This window comes from Felis catus, chromosome A1 (genome assembly GCF_018350175.1).
Source record: "Felis catus isolate Fca126 chromosome A1, F.catus_Fca126_mat1.0, whole genome shotgun sequence".
NCBI classification, from domain to species: domain Eukaryota; kingdom Metazoa; phylum Chordata; class Mammalia; order Carnivora; family Felidae; genus Felis; species Felis catus.
In genome coordinates, this window is record NC_058368.1 from 98,454,216 (window position 1) to 98,478,454 (window position 24,239).

General features: G+C 37.0%; 1 protein-coding gene across 8 annotated transcripts in view; it reads left to right on the forward strand.

The window, feature by feature from the left end:
- PRR16 (proline rich 16) overlaps positions 1-24,239 on the forward strand; it is a 953,840-nt gene that overhangs the window by 467,563 nt on the left and 462,038 nt on the right. For all 8 annotated transcript variants that reach the window (XM_045057987.1, XM_045057979.1, XM_045057982.1 and 5 more), the window contains one exon: positions 5,815-5,984. The gene's annotated coding sequence lies outside the window, so the exon portion shown is untranslated. The remainder of the gene's footprint in view (positions 1-5,814; positions 5,985-24,239) is intronic.

Sequence of the window (24,239 nt, forward strand, 5' to 3'; positions counted from 1 at the left end):
GTTTTTGAAATGGTTCTGGTAAAGGCCATTAATGTTCTTTTAAATTCTAAATCCAATTAAGAATTCTGAGTCCTTTCCTCTCTGGACCCCTCTGTACCTTTTAGCACATAAAATTACTCTCTCCTTTGGTTTTATATCTCTACCATTTATCTCATTTTCCTTTATGAGTCTTCTGCTGCTTCTCAACCCTTAAATATTGGGATTCTTTACCCTAGAGTTTCATTATTTGACCTACAGTGCCTTTTGAATATCAATGCTGAGAGCTTCTCATTTGTGTTCCCAACCCAGTTATAATTCTCCTGACAGCTCTATCTATATACCATACTACCTACTAAACACCAGTGATTTTAAGTGCTGGAAGCATTTCAATAACCCAAATTCTCTTTTTCTATGTCCATATTGTGCTCTCTTTTTTATAATTCCTTATTTTAAGAATACCTCCACCATCCACAGTGGGCTTGTGGTAAATTGAATTATTAGTCTCTGTTGCCCACTGCCCTGGATTATTATAATATGTACACACCCTTGCCATGGCTTCATGGTGGGTACACTTCCCATTCATTGCCATATGACTTGCTTTCGCCAGGACAGTGGTGGTATTTATGACACAATTTAAGGTTTAAAGGCTGTTGGATGGACTTCCTTATGACTTTCTGCCTTTCCTGATAAGAAGATGATGCTTCAGGTATATGTTGGTCCAACGAGGATGAGAGGTGGAGCAGACTTGGACCCAACGTGTAGTGTAGAGTCAAGCCCAGTTGTGCTTAGCTTGTGTAGAAACAGCAGCAATGGCATGAACAGGAAACAATTGTGTCTTGTTGTGCACCAGTGAGATTTAGTGGCTCTTCTTTTGCCAAAGCCAAGTCATACTAAGCTCAAATGAGAGACATAGTAGTCATCCCTGACCCTTCTTCCTCTGTTGACAGTCACATGGAATAATATTTAAATCTTAACTGTTTTATTTTCTTGATATCTCTTATAATTCTCATTACCTCTCTATGACCTAAAATCCGTTACCATCTTTTGACTGAGCTACACTATATTTTATTACTGATTTCCTCCATGTTAGTATGGTCCTTTCCCAACCCCTTCTCATCATGCTTGCTAAAGTGATCTTCTTAAAAGGCACACTGATCAAGTCCTTCTAGTATTTACAATTCTTCAGGAACCACCCATAACCAAACTGAAAGAATAAAATCCCAATTACATAGCTCACCCTGATTCTCATAATCTGGCCTTTGTCCACCTCTGCACCCTTATTTCTTATACTGTCCCTCATCTGTACCTTGAACTCCTGTACCACCCTGCTCATTTTTGTTTTATTTCATTTCATTTCATTTCATTTCATTTCATTTCATTTCATTTCATTTCATTTCATTTCATTTCATTTCATTTTATTTCTTTAATGTTTATTTGTTTTTGAGAGAGCACAAGTGGAGGAGGGGCAGAGAGAAAGTGAGAGACAGAATTCCAAGCAGGCTCTAGGCTCTGAGCTGTCAGCACAGAGCCCAACACGGAGCTCAAACTCATGGACCATGAGGTCACAACCTGAGCCAGAATCAAGAGTCAGATGCTCAACCAACCAAGCCACCCAGGCACCCCATCACTTTCATTTTAAGGCGATTTCATATGTTCCTTACATCTTTACACATTTTCACCCCTATTTCCATCTCATGCCTATTTAATCCTTACCTTTCCTTCAATTTCAAATACTACTTTATCCACATGGTTCCTCCATGTCCCTCACCTTGTCCATCTTTATTTAAGCGTCCTGTGTTGGGTGTGCATCCATGGTCATCTGCGGTTGCTTCTATCAGAGCCTATGAGAATAACTGGTTAATTCCTATTTGCTCTTAAAATTTACTTCAGGTGAATTTTCTATACTTTGCTAATTTTTTAATTTGCTTCTAACCAGCAAATAAGTTTCTTAGGGCCATTACTGATTCTTTTATCTCTGTATTTTGAGATGATTCTTAACACTTCATAAATATAATGGTGGAAAAAAGGAAAGGGGAAGAGGGGAGGGAGGAGGAGAAAAAAGAGAAGGAAAAGAAAAAAGAAGAAGGAGGGAAGATGGAGGAGAGGAGAGGAAGAAAGAAGGAAAGGAATTTTTGGGAGCGAGAACTGTAGCCCAGAAAATTTTCTTGTCACTTAGGAAAAAACTGATGACAATAAAGGTCATCTTCTTCTTAGGCAGTACTTTTCATTCTCTGCCACAATGATTATGCAGTAAACATTTCTAAAAGAGCATCACATTCAGTGATTGCAAACTTTCAAGATATATATAAAATATGTATGTAATTATCTCTCTCTATATATCTAATAATAATATCTAATGAATAACTATGATTTTTAGGCCTCTGTTTTAAGAAAAGTCATTTGATAGAGACGTATCTTTTTTTTAATAAGAGAAGTAGAGATTATTCTGAATATCTGCGTTTACTGCATTCTAAGTGGAAGACAATTCAGTAATTCTGAAAAGTATCAGTGAAAACAAGTAAGGATTTTATGTGGGCAAGTCACTATTAGGCAAATCCTCTTGTAATACAAAGAGTCACATCCTCATTACCTGTTCATATTGAATAAAATTTAGATATCAAACCTAAGTAAGTTCCACAGTCCATCTCTACTCTTGTCTTTTAAGTCCTCTTTCTTCATATGAACTTTTGAAGACACGTGCTATTTGTTTTCATTAAGACTTTGTTTTATTTTTTATTTTACTTTTTATTATTTTTTGTTTTTTAAAATATTTATTTATTTATTTGGGGGGGGGACACAAGCGGGGGAGGGGCAGAGAGAGGGAGAAAGAGAATTCTAAGCTCAGAGCCTGACGTAGGGCTCCATCTCATGAACCATGAGATCATGGCCTGAGCCAAAATCAAGAGTCAAATGCTTAACTGACTGAGCCACCCAGGTGTCCCAAGACTTTGTTTTTCTAGAGCAGTGTTATGTTTGCAGCAGAACTGAGGGGATGGTAGGGAGATTTCTCAAGTACCCCCACCCCCTCATATGTGTAGCCTCCTCCGCCTTAGCAACATCTCCCACCAGAGCATTCCTTTTGTTGCCATTGATGGACCTATGTCTACACATTACAATTACCCACAGTATGCGGTCCTACCTGTTTATATTCTACATGTTTATAACTGAGGCAGACTTTTCAATCTCTGCATTAGTAGTTTACCTTTACTACATCTTATCGGTCAACTGTAACCTTAAAGCTTATCACTGCTTATGCTTAATTTTGGTGTTTGTGTATGTTTGTGTGTGTGTGTGTGTGTGTGTGTGTGTGTGTGTGTGTGTGTGTCTGTGGTATCTGTAGTGGTGTCCTGTAGTATTTACACATTCCTTGAAAGCAGAAATTATATGTTCCTCCCTCTGACTCTACTTTTGGTGTTCCTACCTCATTCCTCGTATATACAGGCTACTTAAATTAGCCATAAACAGAGAAAGATTTTATCTTATAGAAGAAAAGTTGAAGGCTTGAAGGGCAAAATCTTTATGGTGTGTAGTTAGAACCTGGAACTCAAATTTGGGACCCCTGTCTCACAATTCAATTCTGATGCCTCTGCAGGAGGTCTCCTCTATTAATTAGCTCTATTAATTAGCTCCTCTATTAGGTAGCGGTTGTCCTCTGTGAAATAGCCTAGAACACTTACAAAATTGTATTAATGTGAGGCTGTAAGTATGTAATGTAAACATTTCCCTTCAAGTTACTTCAAGGAAATGTCTTCACTCTACCTCATGGTAAGAGATGTAAGAAATGATTAAAGGCAATATCTCTTGATGATCAGATAGCATTGCAAAAATAATTCATCTATTACATTTCTCTTGCCAGGGCAGCTTGATTTTTTTTTTTCCTACACTATAATTAGGATTCTTTTCCTGACTCACTGGTGAGCATTATGGTGATGATGATGATAATAATGGCACTACCATATTATATGCTTCAGAGCTTTATGCATTTACCGGCACGTTTTGGTCCTTACCACACTGATCTTTACCATACTCAGAAAGACAGAATATATACAAATATAATGTGCCACAAGGACAAGAGGGACTGAGAACACGGAATCCCCTTGTTGCCCACTTACCTTTTGTTGCTACTTTACCCAAGGTATTTCTAGAAATATAATTTCTATACAGTTATTGTGGAAGATCTTACATTTTCACTCAGTCTTATGGACAAGCTGCTGTTTTTTTTCCCTGGGAATTTTAAGTCACAATATTGGTTATAGTTTCTTTAAAACAGAGACCTGACCCTTAGAGGTAACAAGCTAGAATCAAATACTTTATAAGACTTGACAAGTCAGCATTAAATAGGGGTTGTACAATCCTATGTTCGTTTCTTTCATGAAATACAGCGTTGAGGTATGGAAAACTCATAAATCAATATTTCTGCCCTATCCTTACCCACTCTCCTTTGCTACTCCTTTTACTGTTGACCTTGAAGTCACCAGAGTCCTATGAAAATCCCTTGTCATCATCACCTGGCTCTAAAGAGACTCCACCTGATTTTTGCCTTTCAAAACAAAGTTTGTGAGCCTCAGCAAAACTCTTAACTCTGGACCTGAAGATATAGGTGGTTATTCACTGTCTTCAGACTCACTTGATGATGGCTTCAGTACGTGTATGATGGTGAGGAGTAGGGGTGCTTAACCGTGTGGTTTGGTTGATTGAGTTATTTCTCCACAAGGTCTTTCCATGTTAGCGTTCTAAAGTCTGAAGTGTAAATATTTTCATTACTGAAGACTCTGCAGGTTTGTGATTATGGCAACAGTGTTTTATTCTTTGTCCTTCAGTTACTTTTTGAGAGTCTGCTAATCCCAATTTACGTACTGGTGAGTCAGGGAGAAATCTGGTTCTTTTATGGAAATGACTTAGGCTTCATACCAAATAGCCAGAAAAGAGTGAAATAGTCTGCTTGTTATTTTTCTCAAGGGTATAATAGCATGATAAAAACTTTGGCATTTCAGCTGCAAAATTTCATTTAGAAAATGTGATTCCCTAAACCAGGCTAATCCAATCTTGACAATATCTGAAGAATGAGTGGTTTAGACTGGGCTGTTTAGGAAAAATGTTTCCGCTGGGTCTATTTATTGTACTTCATTGACTTTCTGTCTTGCCAAGTCATTTGGAATCTAACTATCCAGGAGATGATTCTCTTGACTAAAGAAAAAAATATATATATAATATCACATTCTACTTCTTATAACAATTGATTTGCTTATAATTAGCAAAAGTAAGCTGAAGACTTAAATGGGCGCTAAAGCTACAATATTAACAATTTCCATATTGAGCAAATGTAGAAAGAAAACACAATTTAAACTACCATTTTTTAAATGTGGAGTTTCAGCATTCCTTACAGCAGTTAATACATGTTCTGAAGTTCCATTTTGAAAAACAAATAACATGAATCAACTACGACTTGGCTCCATGATCTGAAATAATGATCTCAGGTAGGAAATCAGTATTTCTATTCAGCCAGTTCAAAAGGTAATTTTTCAGCGTGTTATTGTAATGGAAACTTACAGCCTACTTATGATGAAAAATAACTTCAGAGTCTGATACTGTGTTGCAGTGTCAACTCTGCTTCTTGTTATCTCTGCAGTTTTAGGGTGTTTAAACCCTTTGAGTCTTGGTTTCTTCCATCATTTAAAAAAAAAGCACTATTTCTAATTTCCAAGGATTTCCTATCATTTCAAGTTTGGAGCTTTGTGACATTTATTTGTTGGGTTTCTAACTGTAATTTAGAAGTGTAATTTTCTGCGTTCCCCAGGGTAAATTCACATCGAGAGTATTGTATCCCTGTTTCAGGAGGAAGATCTAAGAAGAACTTACCTTTGGATGAACTATTTTCAACTATGGCCTCTTAGGAGACTGTGGTCTCCGCCTGCTCTAATCCCAGTAAGGGGAACACCTGTCCCCCAGGTGTTGCTAACTGCTCATTGTCTTTTCCACAGGACCAGGCTGCAGCCAGGGCCCAGGTAAGAACACATTTTTTTTTTCTTTTAGCTTCTTAACTTACCCATCCTGCCTCCCTCAGTCTCTTTGTACTAACAGTACCCCCTCATTCCATTCCTTTCAAAGCGGTGTGTCAAGCCCTGCTTCTCACATCCTAAGCAATATGTCATTAAAACTGATGAAAAAAAAATACATATATGTTGTTATGTAATGTGTTATGGGAGCCCCGTGCTTTGGTAGATAATGTAGCCAGTTCTGAATTTGAATTCTCGTTCTTTAAGTCGGTGGGTATCTAATTTTGGGTAGATTTATTAATCTCTTGAAGTTTATTTATCCTGAAGGAGGTAAAATATTTTTGACTGGGCGGCCACCACTGATTTTGACAACATAAGACTCAGCAGAGGTTAAGTTCTTTCTCTTTGTGTCCATTGCTTTCTGTTCCTTCTGCCCTGATCTTTGCTTTGTTCTAGTTTGCCTTGATGTTTATCCTTTTTTACCCTTTATTTTTTCATGGTCTTTTTTGGAATACTTTTCCTGTCTGTGAGGCCAGGGAGTCTGCCATAGGAGCTGACTGTGGGAGCATCTCTTATTTAGGATTCGTGGTATAATGGACTAAGTAATGTGTAGTGTTAAAATTGAAGGCATTGGGAAAATAATATTGGGTCATGTAAATCCAACGAATATAAAGAATCAAGCCCTGAAATTGGGATTAAGAAACACTGGATCCAGCAGGCAAATGGGGATACCAATTGGAAAGAAAGACCAAAGAAGAGGCTTCTGCTCTGTGTTAAGCTCGACTTGCTCTGGGAGTCATCTTACAGACTTGGGTTCTTTCCAAAGGTTCACGGACATTAGGAAAACTAAATCTTCTGATGGTCTGAGGTGAATACAGTTAATTGCCTGGGGCAAGCTTTATCAGCAGCTGGGGAGGACAAAAATGACCTGACTTAGTGAGAGGTTATTATAGAACAAAAGAATGCTAAGGATTAATGTCAATAGCAAGTAGAGGTATAGGACTTCAAGAAGGCAGAGCAATGGTAGTGAAATACTAGTTAAATACCAGTGAAAATGAAAGAATGGTAGAAATCTTGGTAACCACTGCCCTACTAGATCAGTCCCAGGGGAAGGAGCATGTTGGCATCATCCCTGAGCTGTATGTGAGCATATTCTCAGTAATTTTTATAAAGAACCACCAAAGAATGCAAGGTTAATTGGAAATGTCAGCAGTTTTTAAATTACTTCATCTTATTTTGTTTTATATGAGTTCTGAAAGCCATAGCAACTTCTTCTAGTGGCCACGGTTTTAATTTTTAATGTTTGTCTCTAAAGTATCCTAATAGATAACATTATGGAACTTCAGAATCAAACTCTCTGCCTCTACACTTGGCCTCCGTGCTCAGCTCTGCTTTTTGAGGACTGCATGTCTCAGCTGTGTGTGAGAGGCACAGAAGGCACATTTGTGTATCAGAGAATACATTTTTTTTTTTAATGTAACATGGGTACTGTGCTATGAGACTGATGTTTATTATCTTACCAGATGTTCACTATTATAAAATAAATAGCTGACCGTGTTTCAAATCTACATCTGTTTAATTCCAAATCCTGGGCAGTGGTATTCCAGGTAGGTAATTTGAGGGTGGATCATTTTAAAAATACTGTAATATTCATCTCCCTACCCAAAGTCAGGTAAATTGAGGTCTTTTCAATCACCCTTACCGAAAATATCAATAAAGTCGATTTTAGAAATTTTGCTATTTTTATGGATCTCTAACATACCATCTAAATAAAAACATAAGCTTGTTCTGAAGATGCCTCTTTTGGACAGGTTCACCAGCCTCCCCTCTGTTACTTGGGTTATCATCTCTAAGCTTTACCCATTCAAAAACATAGAGGCAACCATTCAACCATGCTTTATAGAAAAACACATCTGGGGTAAATGAAGAGAATTTTATCTGTATTGAAAAACATGAAAATGTATAATTACTGCCTTTGCTGACTCACTTTCATTATTTGGGCATGACATTTCTTTCTTAAGATTTCTATCTGCTTTGGATTTGACATAGTCACAGTATCTTCTGGGCTGACCTCTGGATTTTTCCTATTTTATACAAAAAAGTCAATTCCAGTGTTCTTATGTGTCATATATTTAAATTTTTGGTCTTTAAAAGAGAACTAGTGAATTTCCAAACTAGGTCAATTTTAGAACTAGTTTGAAATAATTGGTAAAAAAAAAAAAAGGAATTAGGAAGTTATAAACCAAATTAGAAGCACATTTTTAATTTTGCTGCTCTAATCCTAGACATGGTTGGGTGGCTTACTAAGATTTTAAACTCAAGGGTCTACAGTATCAACTGTCCCACGGGGCCAGCAGGTGTAAATGAGTGAACTGTGTGTAGGAACACTATTGTAGAGTCCTAAGCTTGTCTGAGGGAGATAGAAATTGTCACTCAACATCATCTGCTTGTTGCTTTGAAAAATCAGGAATAGCATTGCCACTTATCAAGGTAAACCAGAAATTCAGATTTTCTATGCATTTTTTTTGGTTAATAAATATTTTCACCTAATTTAATACAGTTTAAATTATAGCGTGAGCCAAACAAAACTTCTCTGAGCTTCTCTAAATCAGACCAGTTTTTAATTTGTTTTGTTAAGCCAGTATATCCATGAGTGGGTTCTATGATTGTTGGTGCTAATTATCTGTTGCTTCATGATCTCACCTCAGTCTAATGGGTGACTATAATTTACCTAGAATAGGGCCTTAGAATCTTTTCCTAACAAAGGTTGCTAACTAGGGATCCCCTGAAAAGTTAAGAAGAAACAAGAAATCTAATTAATGGCCCTATAGATTTTTGGAAAGTGAATAATACAGTATGGACCACAAAGTCATTTAATTTATGTGATAAATGCACATTAGTTTCCTGTAGTCAACTATTAAAGACAGGGAAGAAAACAGTGGGAAAGTAATCAAGATAAAAAAGAGAGGGGGAAAAAGAATGGTCTTAGAGAAAATGGTGACAGTAAAAAGAATGCAAGTAAAAAGAAAGGGTAGATGATCTTCAAGTGAAGGTCGAATGTCCTGAGCATTAGAAAAAAACTCATTTTGTGGGGTAGCTTATCAGAGCCAATTTTTGTGGTCCTGGCACTGGTTACGAGTGTGACCCCCATGGCCATGGGCAAATGATTTAAACTCTCTAAAACTCAGTTCTCTTCGGTATACAATTGGGATAATAGTGTCGTCTACATGATGGTGTTTTTTTAAGAAACAAATCAGTTAATTATTTGTGAAGTCCCCAGAACAATGACTTAGGTGTTATAAGCAGTCAACAAATATTTTCATTATTATAATATTTAAAAATGAAGCTATAGTTGTTAGTGAAGAATTTACCTTGGTGAAAATCTTTAATGTGTTTCAGTGTTGTTTCAATTTGTTTCATATTTAAATAAAAACAGCTCTCCTCCCTCATGAGTTTCCAAAGACTTCTGAAGTTAAGAAAGGAATAATGTGGTGACACCTGGGTGGCTCAGTCAGTTAAGCGTCTGACTTCAGCTCAGGTCATGATCTCACGGTTCATGAGTTCGAGCACCATGTCGGGCTCTGTGCTGACAGTTCAGAGCCTGGAGCCTGCTTCAGGTTCTGTCTCTGGCTCTTTCTGCCTCTACGCTGCTTGTGCTTTCTCTCTCTCTCTCTCTTTCTCTCTCAAAAATAAGATAAATACTAAAAACAAATTAAAAAAGAAAGGAATTGTGTGTGTGTGTGTGTGTGTGTGTGTGTGTGTGTGTGTGTGTGTGTGTGTTTAAGGTTTTCTACATGAGATTGGTCTGAAGTCAGAATTTCACTAGTTTGTGGCACTGTGTCACTCTGATTTGGGCTTGTTCTTTCTGCAGAATTAATTTGTTTATTCAGTATCCTAACATAGGAAGCAAAGAACTGTAAGATCAGGTCATTATTTTGCAATGCTTACTTTCTCTATCAGCTTCTGGATTGCGTAGTTCTGTGCGGGTATTCGAGTTAGAATGATTAGTTCAGTGGTTAATTACAGGTCTGCTTTGGGTAGACCATTTTATTTGTGATATTTACTGATCCTGGCAAAGTTCAGCTGTCTGCTGGATGGCAACAGCAGACTCTAAGTGGCATTCTAACAGTAATAAGGAGTTGTCATGAACTGTTGAGGATTTTTTTTTCCAGCGAATTTGTCCACTTGATAGGTTCATTAAATTCTTTAATTATTTAATTTCCCTTTTAAAGAATCTATGTAAGCTCACCAGAAACATACTGTTCTTACCTAATACTGTTCTTACCGACAAAGTAAGTTAACTTCCCAGTGATATTATATCTTCATTTGGATGCACTTTTATCATTCTTTCATTTTTGTTTTAATTAAGAAAAGTTTTGAAGAATTTATTTCTAGAGCACTTTGAGGTTAACAACAAAACTGAGAGAAAGCTTCCAGGGATTTCCCTTATACCCTCAGATCCATCAATGGCATAATTTCATTATTTTTTTATGTTTATTTATTTTTTATTTTGAGAGGAAGAGCATGCACATAAGTGGGAGAGGGGCAGAGAGAGAGAATCCCAAGCAGGGTCTGCACATGACACGGGGCCCAATCCCATGAACCGTGAGATCATGACCTGAGCCAAAATTGAAAGTCAGGGGCTTAACTGACTGAGCCACCAAGCACCTCTAGTTTCCCTCATTGTTAGCATCCACCACCAGAGTGGTACATTTATAAAAATTTCTGGACCTACACTGACATACCATAATCACCACAGCCCATAATTTATGTTAGGGTTCACTCTTGGTGTTGGTATATTCTATGGTTTTGGACAAATGTATATAGACATGTGTCCATTATTATGGCATCAGAGTATTTTCATTGCCTTAAAAATGCTCTGTACTCCACTAACTCATCCCTCCCCTCAACCAACTGGCAACCTCTCATCTTTTCACCTTCTCTTATTCTTGACTTTTCCAGAATGTCATATAGTTTAAATCATGGAGTTGGTAGCATCTTCAGATTGGCTTCTTTCACTTAGTAATAGGCATTTAACTTTCTTCCACGTCTTGACAGCTCATTTCTTCTTAGTGCTGCATAATATTCTATTGTCTGGATGTATCACCATTTACCCATTCACTTGCTGAAGGATGTCTTGGCTGCTTCTGAGTTTGGCTAGTTATGAACAAAGCTGGTATAAACAATTGCATACAGGTTTTTGTATGGCCATAAGTTTTCAACTCTTTTGGGGTAAATAGCAAGGGGGGCCATTGTCTGGTTGGAGTATGTTCAGTTTTAGAAGAAACTGAAAAACTGTTTTCCAAGGTTCTTTCATTTTTTAGTATGTGAGTTTAAACTAGTATTTTATTTTTCTAAAAAATTGTGATTTTGTGACTGAGAAGAAAGTGAACCTTTCCTCCTTCTCTCCTTCTTCCTCATTTGTTGTCTCAGTGTACTGCTACAAGGATCCATTTTCACTACCCATTCAAATTCGAAGGCTAGGCCCATGGTTTGTACTCAATGAATAAAGTATTATCCTTTTGAACTTCATCTTATACGTTATGATCTGTTTTCTGGCTTTTCCTTTTAGGTCTTGCCTACTGATTTTAGTACATTCTCAACTCTGTTGGTCCAGTTTCTAAAATTGTCACCTTAAGTTAGAAATCTGTGCCATAACAGTCTCTCCAAAGTATTAAGAAAAGCAGAAATTTAGTGGCATGAATGCTTGAAGAAGAAGAAAATTGACAAAGACTGACAATGATTGGATTGGTTCTTGGCAGGGCTATAAATATTTCTTTTCATTACCATTTTTACCTGTTTCTATTTCTGGAAGCGGAGAGTAATTTTGGAGGTAACTAAGTTTTCATTCCCTTAGTGCTTATATTTTGCCAATTTCTCAAAAATCACTTACATATCTAATTAAATTGTAAACAAAGCCTATTTAATTAATCAGCAACAGAATTTTAAAGGAAAATTACTGCTTTCTATTTAACCCATATGCCAGTTTGCCAACTTTCAAATGTATCATTTGTCTTCTTTCTCTGAATTTGTGTACAAACACACACACACACACACACACACACACACACACAGCAATATGTATAATAAACACACACAGATGCATATACTCAGTCCTTGTCATTTGTGGATTTTTGTGTGTATGAATTCACCTACTTGGTAAAATATACTTGTAACCCCCACATTAATATTCACAGTGCTTTTGTGATCATTCACGGACCTATACCTCTGCAGGGGGGGAGAAAAATCTGGGGTGGCCTCATCCATATACTGCCAGCTATGGTCAAACAAGGTTTGACTTGACCTTATTCTTTTGGCTCTCATACTGTAAATAGATGTCCATTTCCCAATCTGTTTAGTGACAACATTTTTCAAATTTGTGGACTTTTTGTGGAAGATTTCATTCTTTAAAATGGCCTCCAGATATAGTGCTGAAATCCTGTCTAGCATTCCTTAGTGCAAGAAGGCTCTGATGTGCCTCATGAAGGAAATGTGTAAGATAAGCTTCATTCAGGCGTCCACCATGAGTTCACTGGTAAGGAATCAACAGTATATATTAAATAAGATGTTTTTAAACAAAAACACACATATAATACGGTTAAGTATTGGTCATTTGAGGAAAATACGAGGAGAGAGTTAGTAGAGCTGAACCCAGTATTTCCTCTGGTGGCAATAATTCAGTATTGACTCATTCATTGTTTGTGGTGATGTGATAGAACGTGGTGACCACAAATAGTGAGAACTGACTATATATAACTTACTGAGGTTTTAAATGTACATATGATATATACACTCCATGCAAACCTACTCATATATTCCACACATACCTATTCACATGTATAGACATACACACTCGACACATGTGTGTTAACTTTTCACACATTCCCTAGGTATGCTGCCAAAGCCTGAGGACCATGGATTTATTAGGATATGGAGTTTAAGGAAATAAGGCTAAATGGTTTAGATTCAGTGGGCTAATGAATGTGGCCTAGCGTTGTTTCTGCTTGTTAAATAGCAATTCTGGCAAGAGAATCAATTTATCATTTTGGTAATAAATCCTTTCCTGGGAGTTAGCCTCTGAAACCTTTTCCCTCATATGCCTGGGATTTCTTATTCCCCATTATTGCTGTCATTTTCTTTGCCAAGTCACTTCCCATCGGTTTGCCTCAGCTGGATTTCATTTGCTAACAGTAGCTGTTCACATCCTGTCTTAAGCTGGGAAGTGATGATACCAGCAGGGAAAATGAAGTGTAGCCTTGGCACCTCTAGGACTTACTGGCCTCTTAGAAGAAGAGTAGCGTTGCATTGGGCCATGCCCAGGGACGATTTTCCATCCTTGATGCAGAGATCACAGCACCTCAGTCCACCTGTAACCCACACGTGATCATCTTTGATTTATCACATTTAAGAAGTCGCCTTCTCCTTTTTTTTTTATTTGCATGATTTTCCATTTCCATATCAGAACAGAACACCTATAGGTGTTGGTCCACTTCTTTATTCAGCAGTTACTCACTGCCAACGATGTGAGATACTGGAACAAAAGCAACACTCCTATTTTCTTTTTTAAAAACTATTCATTCATCCATTTATTTATTTATTTATTTATTTATTTATTTATTTATTTATCAGAGTGAGAGAGTGTGAGTGAGTGAGGGGCAGAGAGAGAGAGGGAGAGGGAGAGAGAATCCCATGAGGTGCAGAGAGTGAGGGAGAGAGCGAGAGAGAGTGCGGAGCCTGGAGCGGGGCTCAAGCTCACCTTTTGCGGGGCTTGAGTTCATGAGCCCTGAGATCATGATCTGAGCTGAAGTCGGAGACTTAACTGCCCGAGTGACGCAGGCACCCGACCAACTTTCCTCTTTTCGAAAATTTTGAGATCCCTTCTACAACCGAAATTAATTATTTTCAATTAATTAAAAAAATTATTATACCCCATTACATCAGCAGGTAAAAAAGAAGCAAACTCTTAGGATCATATCAGTAGCTGCAGAAAAACATTTGACAAAACGCAACACACATTCTTGAGGAAGAACTCCCAGATAACTAGGAACAGAGAGGAACTTCCTCAGCCTGATAAATAACATTTCCTCTACGAACCCAGAACAGAACAAAAAACTATAGGTAACATTATACTTAATGGTAAGAAACTCAGTGCTTTCTCCCTAACACTGTGAACAAGACAGGGATATCTTTTTTCACCACTCGTATTCAACATCATACTGGTTGTTTTAAGTAATGCAATAAGACAAGGCTAAGAAATAGAACTGTCTGAAAATTACATGATTGTCTAAATAAAAAATACAAAGAATTTACAAACACACTGTTGGAACTCATAGTTGATTATAGCACAGTGGCAGCATACAAGGTGTATATACAAAAGTCTGTTGCTTTCCTGTGTACTAGTAATGAACAATTAGAATTTGAAATTAAAGATCCAAAATTACATACTTATATACTAATCTAACAAGTTTTGTACAAGACCTATTTGTGAAAAACTATGAAGTTCTGATGAAGGTCTAAATAAATGAAGAGCTCTTCTATTTTTGTGGTTAGAAATGTTCTTCACAACTTTATGCACTGATTCAAATGTCATCCCAATTAGAATCATAGCAAGTTGTTTTGTGTATGTTGATGAAATAATTCTAAAGATTATATGGAAAGGCAAAGTAAAAGGACTGACATTGTCTGACTTTAAGACTTGCTACGGTGGCCTGGGTAGCTCGATCTGTTAAGTGTCCCACTCTTGGTTTCAGCTCAGGTCATGCTTTCATGGTCGTAAGATTGAGCCCCACTTTGGGCTCTGTGCTGGGTGTGAAGCATGCTTAAGATTCTATCACTCCCTTTGCCTCTGTCCCCTGCTAAGTCTCTCTCTGTCTCAAAAAAAAAAAGTGGCACACCTCAGTGGCTCAGTTGGTTGAGCATCTGACTCTTGATTTCAGCTCAGGTCATGATGTCATGGTGGTGAGACCGAGCTCCACGTTGGGCTGTGTGATGAACATGGGTCCTGCTTAGGATTCTCTCTCCCTCTCTCTCTGCCCCTCCCCCACTTTGTCTCTCTCTCAAAAAAACATTAAAAAATAAAATTAAATTAAAAATTTATAAAAATAAAACAATTGTAATCAAGATAGCATGGCATTGGTCAAAGAATCGATCCATAGACCAATAGAAAATAGAGAGCCTGGAGAGACACCTGCCAAATACAGTCAGTTTCTCTGTGCAAAGGAGCAACAGTAGTTCAATGGAGAAAGAATACACGAACAACAACAGAAAGAATATAAACACAGGTGCGCCTGCCTGGGTGGCTCATTCAGTTAAGTGTCCAACTCTTGATTTCCATTCAGGTCATGATCTCACGATTCATGGGTTCGGGTCCCCCATCTAACTCTGCTAACAGTGTGGAGCCTGGCTGGGATTCTCTCTTTCCCTCTCTCTCTCTGTCCCTCTACTGCTGATGTATATGCACTCTCTCTCTTAAAAACAAAACAAACCATTTGTGTGTGTGTGTGTGTATATATATGTATATATATATATGTATATGTATACATATGTATACATGTATACATATATACACACACACACACACACACATACACATATACACAGATCTCACATCTTTGACAAAAGATAACTCAACATGTATCACAAACCTAAATGTAAATGCAAAAGTATAACATTACTACAAGATAACAGGATTCAAGGTCTAGGTGACCTTGAACTTGATGATGAGTTTTTCCATATGACATCATAAGTTTGATCTATGAAAAAAATTGATAAGTTGGAACTCCTTAAATTTTTTTAATGTTTATTCATTTTTGAGAGACAGAGAGACAGAGCATTAGCAGGGGAGGGGCAGAGAGAGAGGGAGACACAGAATCTAAAGCAGCCTGACACGGGGTTCTAACTTGTGAACTGTGAGATCATGACCTGAACCGAAATCGGACGCTCAACCTACTGAGCCACCCAGGTGCCCCAAAATACATTTAGTATGTTTATGTAAGATTAATTAAAGATAAATTTTTCCTCCCTCAGTTAGAATGTTCGTGGATTAATAAATATGTCATACTTTTATTTGGATTACAACCTTCTAAAAATGGATTACAGTTTTACCATTTAAGATAAAGCCATGTGTATATTCAATGATTATTAATTAATTATTAATTGGATAGTAATTACTGAATCTTTGACATGCAGTTGATAAGATATGATTTGAACCCAAACTTATGAACTAAAATGCCGTGTAACTTGGTTGCCCCATGCTGTCTTTAATTTTTTGATGACATAACCTCTCAGTTATTTTTCCAAGAGGGTGAGGCAATGTCTGTTCTTTAGAAGTGGCTGTTACTTGAAAAACCGTTATTAAGCAGGCACATAGAGGATTTTCTTGTATAAATTAAATTTTACTCAATTGGTCTTTTGTGGCATTATTTGAATATCTAATGAATATTAATAGTTATCTACCCAAAATATTAGTCCAAGTGACTTACAGTGACACAGAGCCCCAGAGCTGAGGAAATGAGGAGACCAGGAGGCCTCATATAATGAGGCAGGCACCTTAGGAGGGCCGTACAGTTGCATGATTAGAGAAATTTAAGTAGTGGAAGAACAAAGTTTTTGTGGGTGTCTGATGCTCGTTAACCTATTGACAGTTAAATCGAGAGGAACAAAACTTGGGAACAGGCCCTTCTACATTCAAGGGATTTTTTTTTTAAAGACTATAGTTTCTATTTTTTATTTTGGTGAGAGTTCACTGTTCAGCTTAAAATCTAAAATGACTACTTTCAATGTATGAGATTCAGTATTAAAACTTTGAACTCCTAAACACTTCCAAGATACTTCCAAGTTCATTTCAGTATATTTGTTTCACATTGTTTGCACTGCTTTTTTGCTTAAGTAATTTCAGAATGCACGCCTCACCATCCCTGCCTTCACTATGATTATGACATTAAGTAAATTACTTAGATTTAACTCATCAGAGGTATAATATTTAATTCTAAGATCTAATGAAAGTACATCACTTAAAATAATCATAGTTGGGCACCTGGGTGGCTCAGTCTGTTAAGCACCTGACTCTTGGTTTGGGCTCAGGTTTTGATCTCAGAGTTTGTGAATTCAAGCTCCAAGATGTACTCCGTGCTGACAGCACAGGGCTTGCTTGCTATTCTGTCTCCCTCCCTCTCTGATCCATGTGCGTGTGCACGCTCTCTCTCTCTCTCTCTCTCAAAATAAATAAACTTAAAAAAAAGTAATCAAAGTTAACACCTATTACATATGTTTGTTTTATGTAAGTTACAAATACATGTTAAGAAATTAGTATGTATTTTTCTACCTTCACTAAGCCCTTGACTATGTTAGAGGAGTAGTCTACCTCCTTGATTCTGTCTCTTTCCAGTACAGTGGGATCTCTGTCCTCATGTCAGTGACTCAACCTATATTATTCATGTCAAAAAGGAAAATGAACTTCTGCATACATCCAAGTGCTGAAATTGTTTTGGTCCAGTCCCCTAGACCCATACTGCAGAAGAGCTGGCTGAGGAAAGCAAGAATACACTAGAAGTGCCAATTTTTCTCTGTAACATTACATACATAATGTTACAAACTAAAGAAAGAGGAATTCCCATCTTGCCATTATTTCCCATCAGCATTCCTCTGGGAGATTTGAAAGGGGTTGTGAGTTAACCTAAAAAAATCTTCTCATTAAAAAAAAAAGTCTCATAAGAGGAGAAAAAATTTCAGTAAATTATTACTTGATTTGAACATTATATTTTGCTGATACCGTGTTGGGTTTCATTGTATTGGCAACTGATAGAGGTTGAAGGCAAGAGTCTGAAATACAATTTTAGTTTGCATAAGTGACCACATTCTCCCCCAAATCTATTACTGAATATATTATTAAAATTCTCGTACCTCTTCATCCTCTCCCTGACCCCACCAGAGTCAAAGTTTTGTTTATTGAAGAGCTTTTAGAAAGTGAACCTACTTCGAGGTCTTGCTTATATTAATAGAAGATAGAGAAAACAGAATGAGTTAACCTATTTTCCAAAAATTGTTTGTAGCTGAATATCTGTGTCAATGTAGAGTTGATTGAGGCATGAGTTGTCACGGGGATTCACAGCTGGTTTGAGGTATTCCTGAGATATTTCTCAGAATGATTTCAATCAGTTTAGAGATTTCGGCAGCGTTGTTTCTTCAAGACCTTTTTAGTTACTGGAGTGAGCTGTAGCCCACAGTCGGTTGTAGAAGGGTTCTCAAAATTAAGTGTGCATCAGAATCACTTTGAGGGCTTGTGGAAATAGATTTTTGGGCCTTAATCTCAGAGTTTGTGGTTAAATGGGTATAGAATGTGACCTGAGAGTTTGCATTTGTAACGAATCCCCATGAGTTACTGCTGCTGTTCTGGGGCCTGCATTTCAGGCAATTTGTTATGAGGCAGTAACAGTACTTAGTTTTAGAGCAAATTCAGCCCTTTGCACAGTCATTAGAAGTGACCACAGAGGGGCGCCTGGGTGGCTCATTAGGTTGAGCTGCCAATTGTTGATTTAAATCAGCTCAGGTCATAATCTCACAAACCCTGAGATCTAGCCCCAAGTTGAACCCCATTTGGGGCTCTGACATCATGGAGCCTGGTTGGGATTCTCTCTCTCTTTCTCTCTTTTCCCCTCTCCCATGCTTGCTTGCTCTGTCTCTCTCTTTCTCAAAATTAATAAATACAAAAAAAAAAAAGTGACCATGTAATTTGGGCTTTAGCAGAGTTGCATCTTCTAAACACCTTTTTAACGATACCTTTCTCAGAATGTCTTGGGTTTAAATCAACTGTTTGGCTTCTGTCTGTATCCCCTTGAAGTAAAAATCCAAATAACACGGTTGCTAAATTTCATTCCCTTTTATCACATCCTGGATTGTTAAGTCTTTGAAATTATTCAAAAATATTCACTGATTCAGTTCCGTGCTTTTGGCACCAACAGAAATGGAATACTATTAGAAATTGTAGTTTTTAAAAAAGTCAGAAATGTAATATTTTTCAAATTAAATTTTAGATAATTACCGCTTCCACACCTGACATTAATATTTCATGCTCCTATATGAAATGTATTCCAAATGAAAAGCTCATCTCTGTGCCTGTTTAATACACACAATTTCTTTTGAAACTTAAAGAGTCAGACTAGCTTAAGTCCACATTTCTGAAAAATAAGGACAATTTACCTACTCCCCCCCCAAAACCTGATGAAATAGATCAAATACTCTGATGTTTCCCCTGATACTTACTCAAAACCCTTATCAATGCATAATTCATTCAAAACAAAGCCAGTGATGCATGGACTTGGGCCGATTACTTAATTTAAGGTATATGACGTTGTTGTACACAGAAATTAAGACTTTTCTATAATACGTTTGTGCTACTTCTACTTGAATTTCAACCCCATCCCACTTCCTAAATGTGTTTACTGAGTATGCACCACATCTTTCCCCGTCCTTTCTCTGTTGTTCTCTTTTTCATTATCCTACTTCTGGTTATTCAATGTTTGCAAATAAGGAAGATATTCAAATATATTTTTGATGAATGTATGCAGGCATATGCTCTAATCTTGCCCATTTCTTTTTAAAAGGTAAAAATCCCTGATGGCAAAGTATTATCTTTCAATGCACCACGTACCACGTGACTTCTAGAACACTCTGGGCACTTAATAACCTTTACATCACCATCACTGATATCATAGTCATCAATCATGAAAACTGTCTCAGTGCTGATTCAATTATACATAGATTAAAAAAGGATCTTCTCTTATGTCTCTGGTTGCTATTCAACCCTGACGGCTTTCCTTTTCAAAATACATCTGCTCTCTTTCAACTAATTTTCCTGTGCCTTTCATACCTCTCATGGTGGTACCTCCAGATTAGTGACAGAGAAGTTAATTGAAATGAGTGAGCACTTACTGATGATAGTAAGTGTAGGGTTCAGCAGGAGAATGTTAACCTATTTCCACATGGCTAAGCAGTATTGCACAAAAGTAAATCATCATTGAAATACAGCCATTCTCTTAATCACCTAATGGTTCTATTACTTATATACAGACAAATGCACACAGGACACCCCATTATCTTTAGAAAGGTCACTCAGCAGTCATTACAGTCGAGCAAATGAGGGTTAGACTGTCCTTCTCAGGACCATAAACTCACCTGCTTATATACAACCTATAATTCTAGAGCAAAAATGTAAAACATACAATGAGTTTGACTGAGTAAATCTGCAGTGGTCTGTATGTAATCAGAAACACCATTTGTCCCTTTGAAAAGCTGAAATGTTTTAGAACATGCAAAATCTATTGAATTCGTTTTCAACTGTGGACTGTTTTGTTCAAATGGAATTTTATGTGGCAACACTTTATGTAAAAGAGATAAAAGCATGTGTTGTGAATGAAGCGTGGTTGGGGAGGTTGGCCAGTTGAACACTTCTATTCACTGCAGCCGTTCCAGGCGATTCTCTACAGTAAGCTTGGGGATCTCAAAGCAGCATGCAAGCCACTGTGTCTGAAGGTTAATCCATGGGCTGTTTTTTAGTCCAGAGCATTTATCCCTATATAACGTACTGCATACAATATTTTTTTTTAATTTACTGATTAACTAATTTACCTTGGGGGTCTAAGTTGTTTGAGGAGGAGGGACTTTTTAATATGCTTGATTTTTAGTAGATACTCGACAAATCAACAAATATTTGTTGAATATTTGGCTGGCCTTCAACACAGCCAACCAAGTGGGGGTTACCTTCTGTTTTATTTAAGTAAACTCTTTTATGTATGAATAGTAAGGATACAGAAATTGTACATAACAAAGTTTGCAGCTCAATGAGATTTTGCACAGTGAATGTATGTACATAAAGGGACATAGGGCAATAAATTTTACCATCACTACAGGTCCCTCCCCAGAGCTCCCTGATACCCACCTCAGATGTTACCCACCCTAAAGGCGACAAGTATTATGACTTCCAGCACAGCACTTCACTTTGCTTGTTTTTGAATTTCTATAAACAGAATCATATATTTGTTACTATCTTTCTTGCTTCTTTCACTGAACATTATATATATGTGATTTGTAACATTGATAATTGTAATAACTAATATATTTGAATTTAAGTAAACTTGCTGTTGTCAACTTTCTGATCTTCTCACTTTTACCTTTTTATTGAGTAATCAAGCATTTAAAAATTATTATGCCTTTTAGTTATCTTTTTACATTGATTTAGTGATTTAACCATAAATCTTAAACATGTCTCAGGATTCCTGCATATTATTATTTTTTTAATTTTTAAAATGCTTATTTAGTTTTGAGAGAGAGAGACAGAGAGTGAACAAGGAAGGGACAGAGAGGGAAGGAGACATAGAATTGAAACAGCCTCCAAGCTCTGAAATGTCAGCACAGAGCCTGACGTTGGGCTCAAACCCATGGACACAAGATCATGACCTGAGCTGAAGTCGGATGCTTAACCGACTGAGCCACGCAGGCCCCCCAGGATTCCTATATATTCTTAAAAATTGTTTAGGATCCCAAAGATCTTTTGATAATGCAGGCTACATATTTTGGTATTTACTATATTACAAATTAAAACTGAGAAAGTTGTCAAACACAGAAATACACATGTCCCCAGTAATCATCCGAGTGAGGATGATATCACATGTCATGTTACCTCCGGAAAACACCATATACTTGTATGAAAATGAGAGCAAACCATCAAATAATATCTTAATGCTTATATGAAAATAATTGTCAGTGAACAGACCTCCTGAAAGATTCTGCTTTGAGAACTGCTACTTTTGCAATTCCATGTGAGTGCATAATTTCTCAGAATCTACTGTAGATGAGTATTTTTGTGTGTAATTTCTTCCCTTTGTTTGTGGGCTGGATTGGGTGACTCCCTTCTAAGGGACAAAATGCAGTAAAACTAATAGGATGTCAATTCCAATGTGAAGTTATAAAAAGGCTGTAGTCTATGCTCTCTCATTCTTGTCTAGAATCATGTCCTCTAGAAGAAGCCAGTTTTTATGTTGTAAAGCAGCCTTTTGGAAAAGATCATCATGTGGATTGTTTGGGAACAAGGTACTTTCCAAACTGAGCCTTGAGATGAAGACAGCCCCCAATCGGCCGTGATGGCAGCCTTAAGAGAGCCCCTGGGTCAGAATCTTGTAGCCAAGCCATTTCATGCTGCTAACGCACAGAAGCCGGGATGTTATAAATGTTTAGTGTTTGAGGTTTCCCAACTTGAGGATTGTTGTACAATACTAGATAACCGATGCATCTGTTTTCCATGCTTCACTCTCAGACTTATGTGTTTTTATTCTTAAATAATGTTTTTTTTTTTTTTTTTTTTTTTTTTTTAAACTTGTACATCATAGGGACGCCTGGGTGGCTCAGTCGGTAAAGCTTCCGACTTCGGCTCAGGTCATGATATGGCAGGTAGTGAGTTCGAGCCCCACATTGGGCTCTGTGCTGGCAGCTCGGAGCCTGGAGTGTGCTTCAGATTCTGTGTTTCCCTCTCTCTCTGGCCCTTCCCTTCTTGAGCTCGGTCTCTCTCTCTCTCTCAAAAATAAATAAGCATTAAAAAAATAAAAAATAAACTTGTACTTCATAGACTTGTGTTCATATTAGTCCATTTGAATGTTGAAGTTTCTATCGTCTATTTGTTTTAATATACTTGCATTATATTCTTTTATTTTCTTTAATTGCCTTGTTTTGGATTACTGAATTTTTAAATTCTTTTTCATTTTCCATCTACTAATGTGTTATTTATTAATTATTCTATTTTATTAGTGGTTAGCCTAGAGGGTACAATGCACATATATAACTGTTTGAATCCTCTAAAAAATTCTTATATATACTTTGTCATCAATAATTCCCAAGCCAAAGAAACTATTAATGGTCTTTATTTCCTTTTGTATCCTGTTTGCCTGTGTTTTAGTTGTATGTACGTTTAAAATACCCTAAGAAATTACAATCATGATTTTGTATAACCAGTAATCATTATATTTACTTAGATATTTGCCCGTTTCTGTGTTCTTCGCACCATTCTGTATTTTCATGGTTCCAAATTGGATCATTTTTCCTCTACTTCAAGAACTCTATTCTTTTTTTCTAGTGTAGGCTTTCATGTAACACATAATTCATTTTTGTTGTCTTAAAATGAGCTACTTTTATCTTCATGTTTCAAGAATATTTTCAGTGGAAATATAAATTTTGTTTGGCATTTATTCCATAAACAGCATATTAAAGATGCCATACCAACAGTGGAATATCTTTTGACGTTCATCTTTTCTGTTTGCTTAATTCAGTTTTATTCCTGCTTTTTTGTAGATAACATAGCTGTTTTATTTTCTCTAGTTATTTTTGTCTGTCTTTTTAGTTGTGTTTTTTTTAAACTATTTTACCAGTATGGGTCTTTGATTTGCTTTGTGTTTATACTGTTTAAGTGTGTGCCAGAGTTCTTGAGCCAGTAGATAGATAGATATCTTTCATCTGTTTTGGGAAATTCTCAATCACAATGTTGCTTTAGCCCCATTTGCACCTTCTTATTCTTTTAGAACTCCATTTACTTCGAATTACTTGAATCTCTTGGTTTTCTTATACTCTGTTCTGCACTCGCACCCCACTATTTTCTTCTTTGTAAATCTCGTGGCTCTTTTATTTTGATTTGTATATGAGTTCACTAACCCTTTCTTTTACTACATCCCATCTGCTGTTAAAGTCATCTGGGAAGTTACTAATTTTATTTTTTTTAACGTTTTATATATTTTTGAGAGAGACAAAGAATGTGAGCAGGGGAGGGGCAGAGAGAGAGGGTGACAAAGAATCTGAAGCAGGCTCCAGGCTCTGAGCTGTCGGCACAGGGCCCGATGCGGGGCTTGAACTCACAAACTGCGAGATCATGACCTGAGCCGCAGCACAGATGAGGGCACAAAAGAACGCTTTTCCATCACAGGTGGTAGTGTAAATTGGACACTCAACTGACCGAGCCACCCAGGCACCCCTAAGTTACTAACTTAAGATAGTATTTTTAAATACTCCAGTGGCCACTTGATCTTCACAAATTCTGCTTTTTTTGTTGAAATTTCTATCATCCATTCTATCCTTCTGTTTCCTTTCATGAGTTTATTAATCATAGTTATTTCAAGATGACTAATGTAGGAGTCATTTGTAGGTCTGCTTCTATAGCTTATTTTTTTCTTCTTAGTAACTGACCACGTCGTCTTGCCTCTTCTCCTAATTCTTAATTTTTCCATA